Below are 12,277 nucleotides of genomic sequence, written 5' to 3'. Positions count from 1 at the left end.
GTAAAACCTGCGGATGTAGTCCACTACCTTTTTATGCAGGTCGAATTCATTTTCGATCTTAAATACCAACTTGTTTGGACCGTCAAACCGCTTTTCTATTGCATATTTACCTGTTTTCCTTAGCGTAGGAAGGACTTCCTCAAAGACCCAATCACGAAACTCCACAGCTTTGGGTAGTTTGGAGCTAAATATCAGTTTGTACAAACCAGGTTCGGATATAAACACGGAATGTGGTTGCGTAGTAGGGGAGCGGTGATTTGAAGCCCCTTGTAGATCAACCCATCTTTTCTGGTATTTCTCAGATACGTGTGCTCTAATTGCATCTCTAGGGCGCTCATAGCCCAACGCCAAAGCCACCTCCTTTGCTTTGAAGTACAGTTTGTCGCCTTGCACTATGCATTGCAGTTTGGTTTCGTTGTTTTGAAATACGCGAAGCATATTATACGTAAGGAATATTTTATCATCGATGACTTCGTTCCTCAGTCATCCTAGTACGCGACGCTCTTTAGCTGATTCATTTCCACGCTTAGTTGCGCGTCCGAAACTACGAAGATGTACGCGTTTATCTTTGCTGTGTCGCTCGCATGTTTGGTGCGCGTAATTTCCAAAGTAATGCCGTCCTGGGTGTTTACCAACCGCAAGCCCTGGCCATGTAGGTCTTCATCGTTTGTCGTGCGCATGTCGATCCACAACGCGTACTTGTCAACGAAGAACTCATTTGGAGCAACTTGGTCACCAAACTTGCGCGCGGCTTCCCGGTATATATCCGCGGGCTTTATCCCCTGTGAGTAAACCTTGTTAGGCACTCCGTTAATGCTAACGTTTACTTTGGTAATGTTAGGATTAAAGAATGCCTCAGAGTCGCGCAATCCTGCGGTGTATGTCTTTGCGAACAGCAACATTAACCCTGTTAGGCTGCGTCGGGGTATGTTGATACTTTGGTTGATAACCTCTTCGACGTTGTTCGTGAAGCTGAACGTCTTGTACATCGTTACGTGGTCGTAAAGGAATGCCTTTCCGGCGCTATATTCCATGCCAGCGCTACGGGCCAGCTCTTCACTGTACACGGTTTCATACTGCAGCTCTAAGTTCTTGATGAAATAAGGGTCCACGGCTCCTGAACTTACATCTTTTCCCTGCAGGATGTTCGTAGTATCTGCTAGGGTCACTTCAAACTGCAGTTCGGATAACTGTCTGGGGTAGTACGCGCCATGATTCGTAATCACTTCAAAGTCCAAAGGGATAACGTATTTAGTACCATAGGCGGTCTTTCCCTTTGTTGCTTCTGCTACTGCGGTTGCTCCGCTGGAGTCCGTAGGCGCCGGGCTGGTGCCGCTGCGAAGCTTACGCAAGATAACGCTTCCAATTCCCTGCTCCACCCGCTGCGCGCGGTCAAAGGCCGTCAACCACAAGTCCTTATACGTGGTGTACAGGTCGTACCTTTTCAAATCCAAAAGGGTTTCCCCGGCGAACTTGATTCTCATTTCAGAAACGAGGTTCCTACCCGCGTTATCGACAACGTAGCGCGCGTCTGCGGTATCTGGCTGCACCACTAGGTCAAACCTTAGCGCCAAGGTGCCGGGAACTAATACTAGGTTATCCGTTAGGCGGGGCACGCCCACGCGCAGCGTTTCCCCTGGCTTTGCGCTGCTGGGCGTGAATGTGACCCGGTGAAAGGTGCGTTCTGCTTTCAGTCCGCCAACCTGCTTAGGTAATACGTTGGGGTTTAACTTTGAGCTTATCATATATAATGGAAGTAGAAGGAACGGATTTCGATCCCCTTACCGAAGAAGGTCAAGTAGACATTAACGACGATGAGTATGAGTCTTTGCTTCCTGATGACAACGTGGATAAACGAGGCCTCTTTAGTAAGTTACTTAACAGGTATGGCAGTAGATTCCGCGATGCTATGCGCTCCTTAAGGGAAAAGTATAAGTCCAAGAATCCATACAAGCCTATTCCGGAATATCTACAAATGGATGACTTGGTCCCTGAAGCCCCCGACGCCCAATGGCTTCAAAGAGTCCAAGAACAAATGGACGAATCCATAGGCAAAGACCAGCCGGACGACTTCGATAGGCTAAGGGAGTTATTGCCCGATTGGGATCCTAAAAAAGCAATAATGGTGTTTGATGAAGATGAGGAATATGGTAAAGAAATCATCCTTGGTAGGCTTCCGAAAAGCGGCTCTAAAATTTACTTGATTAGAGATGAAAGGGGAAGATTCTTTCCCGACCCCAAGATTCCTAAAACGTTGAAAAAGGCTATCGGAAGTCCTAACTTAGCAATACAGGAGCAAATGTCCGAGGAGCAAATAAACGTTGGTAGGCAAAGAATGTACGCCGCCCTTGCGCGACTGCCGCCTGAAGCAGGTGGAAAGACTGAAGATCAAAAAGTCATGCAACTTCAACGCGCAAGGGAAGAAATCAAAGACCTAACTGCGGAAATAGAAAGGCAAAACGAGGAAATATCCAACCTGGAGCAAGGAAAGATAGCGGAGGTAGCCTCCCTTAGAAGGGAAAAGAACGCGGAAATAGAAAGGCTCGTGGATAGGATTAAGGACTTGACGTATGACCGTGGGGGAGACCCGCGAGAATTAACTAGGGAATTACAAGCTGTAAAAGAGGAAAGAGACGTAATGAATGAAAGATATGCGGTTCTCATGGAAAGGCTCGATGAAGCTAAAGCAGACCGAAGGGGAACCTTCCAAGCCCTTCAGGACGCCATAAGAGGCTTAGACGAAAGGGACGAGGAACTCATGAAGACCGCTGACGTCTTACTCAAAGTCGAGCAACGCGCAATACAGCTGCGGGATGAAGTCGCTCGTAAAGACGAGCAAATTCGACAATTAAGTGGCGCCGTCGAAGACTTAGAACATCACGCTGACGCGCAGCGGGAAATAATAGCCGAACAAGCACGCCCCGAAGAAGAGCGGGCAGCTGCGCAAAGGGAATTGGAGGAAACCCTGGAAAGGCTCGAGGAGGCAAGGATGAGGCTTGCTACCGCAGAGCGGGAGCGAGGGGCCGCCACTACTAAGCAAAAAGTAAAGAAAGTATTAAAGGTGCTATTAAAGATTGGTGTGCCGTTGGCATTTGCGGGTGCCATTGCCGGCGCGGTAGTTGCTATCATGGATGCAATTAGCGCCGTAGGTGCGAAGGCAAAGGCGCTGGGTAAAAAAATAGGCGGCGACCTAGCCAAGGTGGGTAAGGAAATGGGTGCAGGGTTGGCTAAGGTAACTACGGGACTTGCGGCAGGGTTAACGGCGCTGGGTAAAAAAATGGCAGCAAGCATTCCAGGCTTGCTTGGTAGCACCTTAGGTTTGGTACTGAAGACGGGCGGTGAACTGTTGAAGTTCGTGGGGAATAACATTTGGATCCTCGTAGTAGCTATTGGGGTGGTATTCCTGAAGAAGATGAAGGTTTAAGCTTATTCGAGCGCATTACTTTCCCCACTTCCTCCTTAGGCGTCCTTGTTTGCGAACGGGGGGCGAATATGGTATTCGCACCACCCTGGTAGCGCGGTAGTAAAGGCAGCACGCTAATGGTGCTAATGGACTTATGATTCCAAATTTCATCTTTAGGAACATCCACGGCAGAATGAATAGTGTTTATTCCAACAAAGCCAATGTACTTTTGCCCTGCAATCGTGCGGGCGTCGCTTGGGCGCACTTGCAACTTTACGCGTTGGCAATTGACTATCATGTGAAAAGTTACCGACGTTAAGTTCTCTGGGCTCCTTGGCGTAGGCTCAAATGAAAAGTGAGCCGAATGCCTGCTGTTCTTTTTTTCCCTGTAAGGCGGCAATGGGGTGTTGGTTTCGTCGACCAGCCTAAAGCCTAAATTGCAGCTATTCCAGCCGCTAATGCTAACAGTGCACATTACTAGACCTAAGCCGCCCACGTAAGCCTGCAGCTGGGTATCTTGCCATAAATCCCCCCAAAAGCTAGCGTCTTCTAAGTAATGGGAAAACCCCTCTTCCTTCGTATGTGGGTTCATATATTTAAAGACTAACCACCGTCAAAGTGCTAATGGTTGCGTGGTTAAAGTCATTATCCCCTTGATCCTCTATGCTATTTACGCAAACGCTCCCCGTATCGTCTACGCGTATCTGCAGCTTTACCAGCCCATGGCAATCGGCCACCATGTGGAAAGTCCAAACCAATAGATTTTCGTCGCTCAGGGGGTTTGGCTCTACGGAAAAATGCACAGGCTCCCTGTTGTTCGTCTTCGCGCGCATAGGTTGCAGTATGCCGTTGTCATCACAAAGCCTAAGGCCCACGTTGGCGTGGCTTCTCGTGCCAATGCAAATACTGCAAAGGATCAACTTCTTCCCTGAGTAGTTCAAATTCACTGACATGCCCTCAACGTCCACCCAAGCCGCCTGGGTGTATTTTTTCTCGCCCGTGTAAGTCGTATAAACACAATCTACTCCAGTTACGTAAGGGTTGTTCATCGCCACATATAATAGCTCAGACCAACACCCGCGACTGCTAGGCCGGCTTTTAATAAGTCATGGTCATATTCCTCGGGTATCGTAGGCAGGACCTTCTTCTTTACGTTCTTTGGTGCGGGCTTTTCTACGTGCTCCTTCTTAGGCTTCTCCACGAAATGGGGGATGCTTCTAAGAGTGTCAGAGTTCACGTCGTTCACCCCAAACTTCATGTCCTTGGTAGCTCGCTGCAGCTTATTGTTGTAACCCACGACGGAATTGGCGTTGATAACCAAATTACTTGGCATCAACCAACAACCAGGCGACAAAGCGTAATCCAGTCGCACTTTAGACTGCTGCACTGCAAGTTGATATCTCTGCACCGACTTAGAGATCTCATTCTCGATAACAGCGCTTTCGAAGAGGACAAGGAATACTTGTTGCGTTTCCTGCGACGCACCGGAGGCATCTACGATGGGGCTGCGAGTGCTAACCTGGGCCCCTAGAATGCAGTAGACAAAGGCTTCAATGCTTCGATTAATCCTTGCTAGGTTTTTCAGTCCAATGCCCTTTGCGGCAAAGAAAGGCGCCCAAGGATACTTTTCTTTGCTTTCTATGTAGTAAATTAAATTACCCTTCGTTCCGCTGCCTCCTAAGTCCGAGAATTCGTAGGAACTGGGATACCCCATGCCCGGCCTTTCTATGCTGGCACCAACATACGAAGCATAGGTGTAAGTCTCTCCTAAACCATGGGCGGCGCCCTCCTTGTTGCGAAAATCAAAGTTGGTAAGCTTAAACTCATTCCTTAATCGCTCCCATGCGACTTTGTCATATTTGTTATCCTTTGGGTTAAAGATAGTGTCACTAGGAAGCGGCGCTCCCAACTCAAACAATATCCTACGAATAGTAAAAGCAACATGAAATCGTAGGAAAGGAATATGGAACATATCCGCGGCTATACCACATCCTTTAGTAGCAGCCCAGACAGCAAAGTTTAACTGCTGCGGCCAATACCGCATGTTGGGACCTGATAACCATTCTCTGGATTCTTTTCCCGAGGTATGTTTCATGGCAGTTTCTCTAAAGATGTCTCTGACTTTTGTCTTGAAAGTCGTAGGACCCACGGGAATCTCCAAAGAGGTAACCATCTTAGCAAAGTCATCCGCTCCACCTTTGTTGTCGTAAAATGGGTAATCCTCTGTTGTCAGCAATAGATTCTCCGGGAAATTAGGTTGCCTTTCTTTATGCTCGGGTTTTGGTTGTAAAATCTTAGGATGCTTTGGCTCCAAGTCCGCATTACTGTACATTCTTTCGCCGTTGAAGTAAATCCCATCGGGTCTACGCTCGAACTTACTAGGGTCTGCATGCGGAAACATCTTCCTAAAGGCCCTCCAGTTGGCATAATCCCGGTTGTCGTGATGTGGCTGCTCCTCTATGTCATTCCCAAAAGCGTCGTACATTAGTATATAATGGATGTTATACCATCGGCACCTCCACTTTATCCCGATTTACCTAAGGAACCCAACGAATTAAACGCGGAGAATTTCAGGCTTAATAAAGCAAATCTAATACTGGCTTACTTAGAGGGGCAAACAAAACACTATGAGGAGGTTAGGAAAAAGTATGCTAGAGCCCGAAGCGCGCTGCATAAGATTGCGATAACTTCGGGCTCCATGTCCGTGGCGTTAACAGGCACCGGCGTTGCTACCTCACTCACCGGACCTGGAATAGTCGTTGGCGTTCCTTTGGCCAGCGTTGGAGCCGCCTGCGGCATCATTTCCGCTGTTACGACAGGCATTATAAAGCAACTATCCGGTAAGATATCCAAGCACGACACTCATATAGCCCTAGCAAGAGCAAAGGCTAACACCATCGCCGACTTAGTCTCCCAAGCTCTGCGGGACCGTAAAATCGACAACGTGGAGTTTTCTTTGATCCTCGCGGAGGAAAAGAAATACGGAGAGTTAAAGTCGGGTAATAAAAAAACCATCGTAAAAGATCTTTCCGAGGAATCTCGCAAAAAGATCTACCAGGAGGCAAAAGAGGAGCTACGAAGAAAACTCGCTCAGTAGACATTTGCTTTGAAAAAAGCGTAGGTGGATTTCGGCTGCACATTTCATCTTCTCGGAATCCATTCTAACAGCGGGTGGTTGGGGTCCATTTGCTGGAATATTTCGTAGATTACGTCAGGGTAATAGGGAATATCCTTATCCAGCCGACAGAATAACCACTCGGCCCTTTGCATATCTGGGACATGAGGAATACGCCTACCGGTAATTTCAGACAAAAGATAGGGAATAGCTTTGTAATATTTCCCTAGTTTTAATTTTTTCAGCGTTTTCCGTAGACTTTGCGGGGTTGGCTCTTCTAAGTGGTCTATGATTTTCTTCTTTACTTCGTTGTCTAAATATACCGGTCGATAACCTTGGATATGACTCATCCAGTCCCTAAAGTATTTTATTCTCTTATAAGGTGTTTTCTTACGACCTCCGTTGGCATAATACTGCTCTCTGGTAGCATTTGGTACGGCATTACGAATATTCTTACCACACTCGTAACACTGTGCTGACGTGTCGTCTTCTATTTGCATTTTCTTACCACAACACCAGAAACCCTTGGGCTTGGGTATGTTAACTTTGGGTCTTAGACAAATCACACAGAAGTCATTGGTGAACTTTTTACATTCATGCATCGTATATGAGACAAATATTTTAACCAAAATACCTACCTACGGGTAATTCCCGCGGGGGACGCTAGTGCGTAAACACGGATAATTCCCGGGCGATTCCGAATGGTGACCGCGAGTCCCCCTTACTGCTGCTTGGTCTTGGTCTTGGTCTTGGTCTTGGTCTTGGTCTTGGTCTTGGTCTTGGTCTTGGTCTTGGTCTTGGTCTTGGTCTTGGTCTTGGTCTTGGTCTTGGTCTTGGTCTTGGTCTTGGTCTTGGTCTTGGTCTTGGTCTTGGTCTTGGTCTTGGTCTTGGTCTTGGGCTTGGTCTTGGTCTTGGTCTTGGTCTTGGTCTTGGTCTTGGTCTTGGTCTTTATTATGCATTCAATCTTTCTTAAAATAATATTTTAAGGTCTTCCTTGTGTTTAAGTCTAAGGATTTCCTAAAATGTTTGCAATTTTACACTAAAAAGCACTTTTAAATGTGAATTTAGAGTCGCCATCTTTGTTTCAATACATTATCCCAAGTTTTGATGGTAAATATCAATCAATATTCACCTATAACAAAACAATGAGAACACGCATGTGTAATATTTGAAATATATGAAAGTAGGCATTTATAAAGCGCAAGTTTATGCATTTTTGTTGTTATTGTTATTATTATCAGTATTATTACAATCATCATCATCATTATCATCATCATCATTATTATTATTATATCAATGTGGTTTGTGTGGGTTTTTATCGGAAGAAGCTGCACCGTTGTCGATGATTACATGCTTAAACTTCTTTGCATAAGAGAAGCACTCCTAGGAAACACAGCTACAACATCGCTGTTTTGCAAAATCTCATTTTCTAATTCCAAATCATCATCCTTTTAAGCTGCTGTAACTTTTAGAAAGTCCGCCATTTTTGCACACGATGCCTGTGGTAAAGATCATATGATCGATCTAACTGGCTTGTGATACGTTCCATACGAGCAAAGAACATTTCGAAATTTCGACCCGGAATCTTTATTGGATGAAAAGCGTCCAATATATAATTAGACACAACGAACATTCATCATGTAATGTTACGGACATTACTACACAGGGTAGTCCTTCATGTCAGAATATTTGCTAACTAGACAGTCTAGAATGTTGCGTAACCGATATTTATATGAAGTACATACTGGCCATCACGAGAGCTTAGTGTCTACCACGACACTAGAGAACAACGTTTGCGCATGCGTGTCTTTTAACACATTTTCCTAGACTGATTTTGAGAAAATAAATGTTCCTGTTCATCAAGTATACAGTAAATTCTGTGAGTATACTTTTGTGAGTCCAATATACTGTATTAAACTGAAGACAATGTAAAAGAATTAGCCCTAAGTTTCAAGAACTGACTTAAGTATTAGAATTTCGTTAAGTGTTTTTTTTCAGGCAAGTGAGTTTGAAAGTTAAATTTGCATATGTTTACAATATCATGAAGACGTTTCAAATAATTTGCACAGGGTATTAGAGCATGCGCAGACGTTTTTCACTCTTGTCCGCTTATTAAGAAGCAGTAGACAAAATATTAAAACATTTCAATTGTACGATAAGAGTATACATTAGTTACGAAAGGCAACGAACAAATTAATTGATAACTATTACCGTTATGCGTTTGCTATTCTCTGTTTAAAAGTATTCACAAAAACTGTTCCATAGTTCACACCCACGAATGGAAAAAGTTCTCCGTCTGGCTGCAAGACTCATTTAAAGACCATTATAGCATCATTCAAATAACGTTTGTCCGTAATAGACAACCAATTAAGAGATTCTTAACCTAAAGAAATATGTTCAAACTTAACTTGAAGGAGCCCCAACAGATGGTCGTATTTGCATCTCACTGACTTCAAAAGCAGCAGTGTCACAATAAAGGAATAGGTTGAGTCAAACGTCGAACGTCGAACGTTTTTAGATCGATCTTTAAAGAAACCACGTTTATGTGCAGTAAAATGGTCAGACGTCAATTCCTCATACTGGCAGCTTGAAGGCTATTCCTATTCAAAAATGGTTAGAGGTCAATTCATCATACTGGCAGCTTGAACGCTATTCCTATTCAAAAATGGTTACAGGTCAATTCATCATACTGGCAGCTTGAACGCTATTCCTATTCAAAAGAATGAATATTCTTAAAAAAGGCGAGCCTTTGTTTTAGTTACGTAGAAATGCATTTCCTGTCTCCAAAACAGAAAAAAAACACAAAACCACAAAACCAACAAAAACACAGTCTACAAACTGGAGTGATTTAGAAGCGTTTGCCTTTTGTGTTTGTGTCGTTTCTTCCTGTTGTTTCTCTTCTGAGGTAACAATCTCTTGGTTCTCACTCTCAAATTGTTCTCTTATTTCTTCCTTAATCCTCTCATATTTCTCTGAAGGTCCTTTGAACTTCAAAAGCCGTTTGAAGCAGATGCTATTGCCGCGAAAAAATCGTCACTTTCGCGAATAATTATTCACAATAATAATAATAACTTTATTAACGTGTCTTTCGTTCTAAATTACAATTAAGAAACTTATTGGAGACACCTATCTAACCCTAATAAAATCCTTTAAAATCCATAGTTAATTATTAGCTGAGCACCATACTTAAGAAAAGATGGTAAGCCATCGAGTTGATTTTTCATGGCTTGACTACTACGTCACTTCCGTACGTACATACGTCGTACGGGCGTCCGTGTACACAACACAGCAATCCCGCTTGATTTCAAAGCAAAACTACTCGGAAATGCGGCTCTCAAATGCACAGAAAAAATAGTTTTAAGACAAATTATAGACCAACAACAATTTTAAAATACCTAAACTCTATAAAATTGAATTATTCAATAGATCAAGTAGGGACATGAATTAATTTAGACACAAAAAGCAGTCTATACACTCCTGAGTAGAGATAGTCATGGCCAAGTCCAACTTCCTTACTTGATTTCTAAATATATTAATTGATTCAATCATTTTGAGCGATTTATCAAGCTTTGACCAAATGAAAGGACCCATATACCTAATACTGTGCCTCCCATATATTATAGTGTTTAATCTTGGTATTGAGAAGTCATCTGAATTTCTAAGGTCATACCTACACCCATTGCCATGAAAACGGTCAGATAAAGGGTGGAGCCGGATGGTTTTTTACCTTATACATAATTTGCGCTATATCCTGTAGCCTACAATTTTGCGATGTTGGAAGTTTTGCCTCCTTTAAAAGCTGCTCGTATGAGCTACTCCTATCGCAGTAAATGGCCCTTAATGCGCGTTCTTGCAATGGTTCTAGCTTCCTAGTATCCGAGGCGCGACAGAAGTGCCAGACGGTATGGCAATACGTAAGTTGCGATAGAATAAATGATTTATAAATCCTTAACTTAGCTATTGTTGGCAACATATTTCTGAGTCTCATAAGCACCTCGATCTAAAGTCGTTCTTCCCGACTGACCAAGTCGTCAGTGAAGTTCGACTAAATCGGTCCAAATTCAAATGGTCGAGCTTATTTGGGCCAATTCAAACGTCGAACTTCACATGAACTTATTTCGTTCAGTTATGGCTCAAGTGATTAAGTTCGACGCTTGACCTTAGCCTAAGCGTACTTCTCCGGCCTTATTATAAGTTTACCATACATACCATAACCTTAGTGAGTTTCATACAATATCCATGTTAATTTAGGTCAGTTATAGTTATCAAGTTGATTTGTCCCGCCTTAGTATCCAAGTTAATTATGGTCATGTATTCTAATCACGTTGACTTGTCCCTGTTCAGCGACTGTTGCCACACTCCCAAGAGAAAAGGAATTGGTGCGAAGTCTTCCTAAACAAGGATTGACAGAGGTGCATTTTGAAAACATATTTCTGAAATTTTGTCGATAAACGTTAGTGAACACCAAATAGATGAAGAAGTTGTAGCAGCAACTCGATTCGGCCATGAATGACGCCGAGAAAAATATATCGATCTTTGCAGGCGATGATAAGCTATCGAGTTTTCCAAAAATTGTCAGAATATAGACTACTACTAAAAGTAAATTGCTAAGGAAGAAAACGCTGACAATAACGGCGGACATTTTGAGAGCATTCTTGTTTTGACGCTCCCTCACAGAGGAAATGTTCCCTGCTTGTCCTGGTACTGCAGTTTGTCGGAGCTTGAGAACGATGCGTAAGTAGAGGAAAGAGATGATAGGTAATGGGATTCCAAAATTAAGCGCAATGATTACAAAATAATAAGTTCTATAGAGTAGGATTGTTGTTACACCGATTCTTGTGAAATCCATGATGCACCTGTGGAATCTCCTGTCTTTACGAGCGTAAAAGTAAAGAAATATGTACAAAACATGGCCAGGGAAAACATCCAGATCCCTACCATGATATACTTGAGTTTTCCCTTGCTCAAACCTCCTCTGAGTGGATGAACTACAGCGTAGAAGCGATCGAGAGCGATAAACACACAGCTGTAAATCGAAACACCTAAAGAAACGTCTTGCAGGTAAAATGCGAGCTTACAAAGAGCAAGTCCAAAGTCACCGTCAATCAGCCATATTCCTCGATAAAAGATGATAAAGGAGATATTTCTTGGCGTCGAGAATAATGGAACGAGAAGATCACTGACCGCCATGTTGGCAATCAGAATATTGGTCGTACTTCTTAGTCGATTGTCTCTACTTGTTGCCCATACAATAAGCAGGTTACCAGTGAATGACACTACAAATAGTATGCAGTACACCATTACCTTAATGATCTTGTTTGGAAGAGTTTCTTGCACGAAATTGGAAAAAGTCGCATTAGCAAGGAGAACCGTTGTATTCAATGACATGGTGTGGGGAGTTGAGAGAGGTCCAGTAACGCTGCTCACAGGTAACCTTTTCTTTTCTTTTCGTGGTTATTTTGGGTACTAGTAAAAATTACCGGTGATTAAGGATGACCTAATTTGTTCTTATCCTTGCCGTCGTACTGATCTAATAAGTAAGAAGTCGTGCAGCCTTGACATCCTCAGACTAACAAATTATTCAAGTTCGGTGCACCTGTTTTCATGAGCATATAAAAAATGAATTCAGTACATATGAAATAAACCTCATGAAATAAGCATGCAAAGCTCTGTGTCTTACATTTCTTTGCAAGAAATCGGATTTTTAAAATTATCTCTAAAGCCAGACCTAAACTTTGAAAAATCATAAGCCTTTGTAG

The 12,277-nt window shown here is 43.3% G+C and overlaps 1 pseudogene; it reads right to left on the bottom strand.

Annotated features, from left to right (window-relative positions):
• Positions 1–9,647: 9,647 nt before the first annotated feature.
• LOC116294544 (substance-K receptor-like) lies at positions 9,648–12,142 on the bottom strand (annotated as a pseudogene).
• Positions 12,143–12,277: the final 135 nt, after the last annotated feature.

This window comes from Actinia tenebrosa, unplaced genomic scaffold (assembly GCF_029948245.1).
Source record: "Actinia tenebrosa isolate PJP-AT-01 unplaced genomic scaffold, QUT_ActTen_1.0 PGA_scaffold9__36_contigs__length_13948895, whole genome shotgun sequence".
NCBI lineage: Eukaryota > Metazoa > Cnidaria > Anthozoa > Actiniaria > Actiniidae > Actinia > Actinia tenebrosa.
The sequence above is the reverse complement of the archived record's forward strand: the minus strand, read 5'-3'. Positions and strand labels throughout refer to the sequence as shown.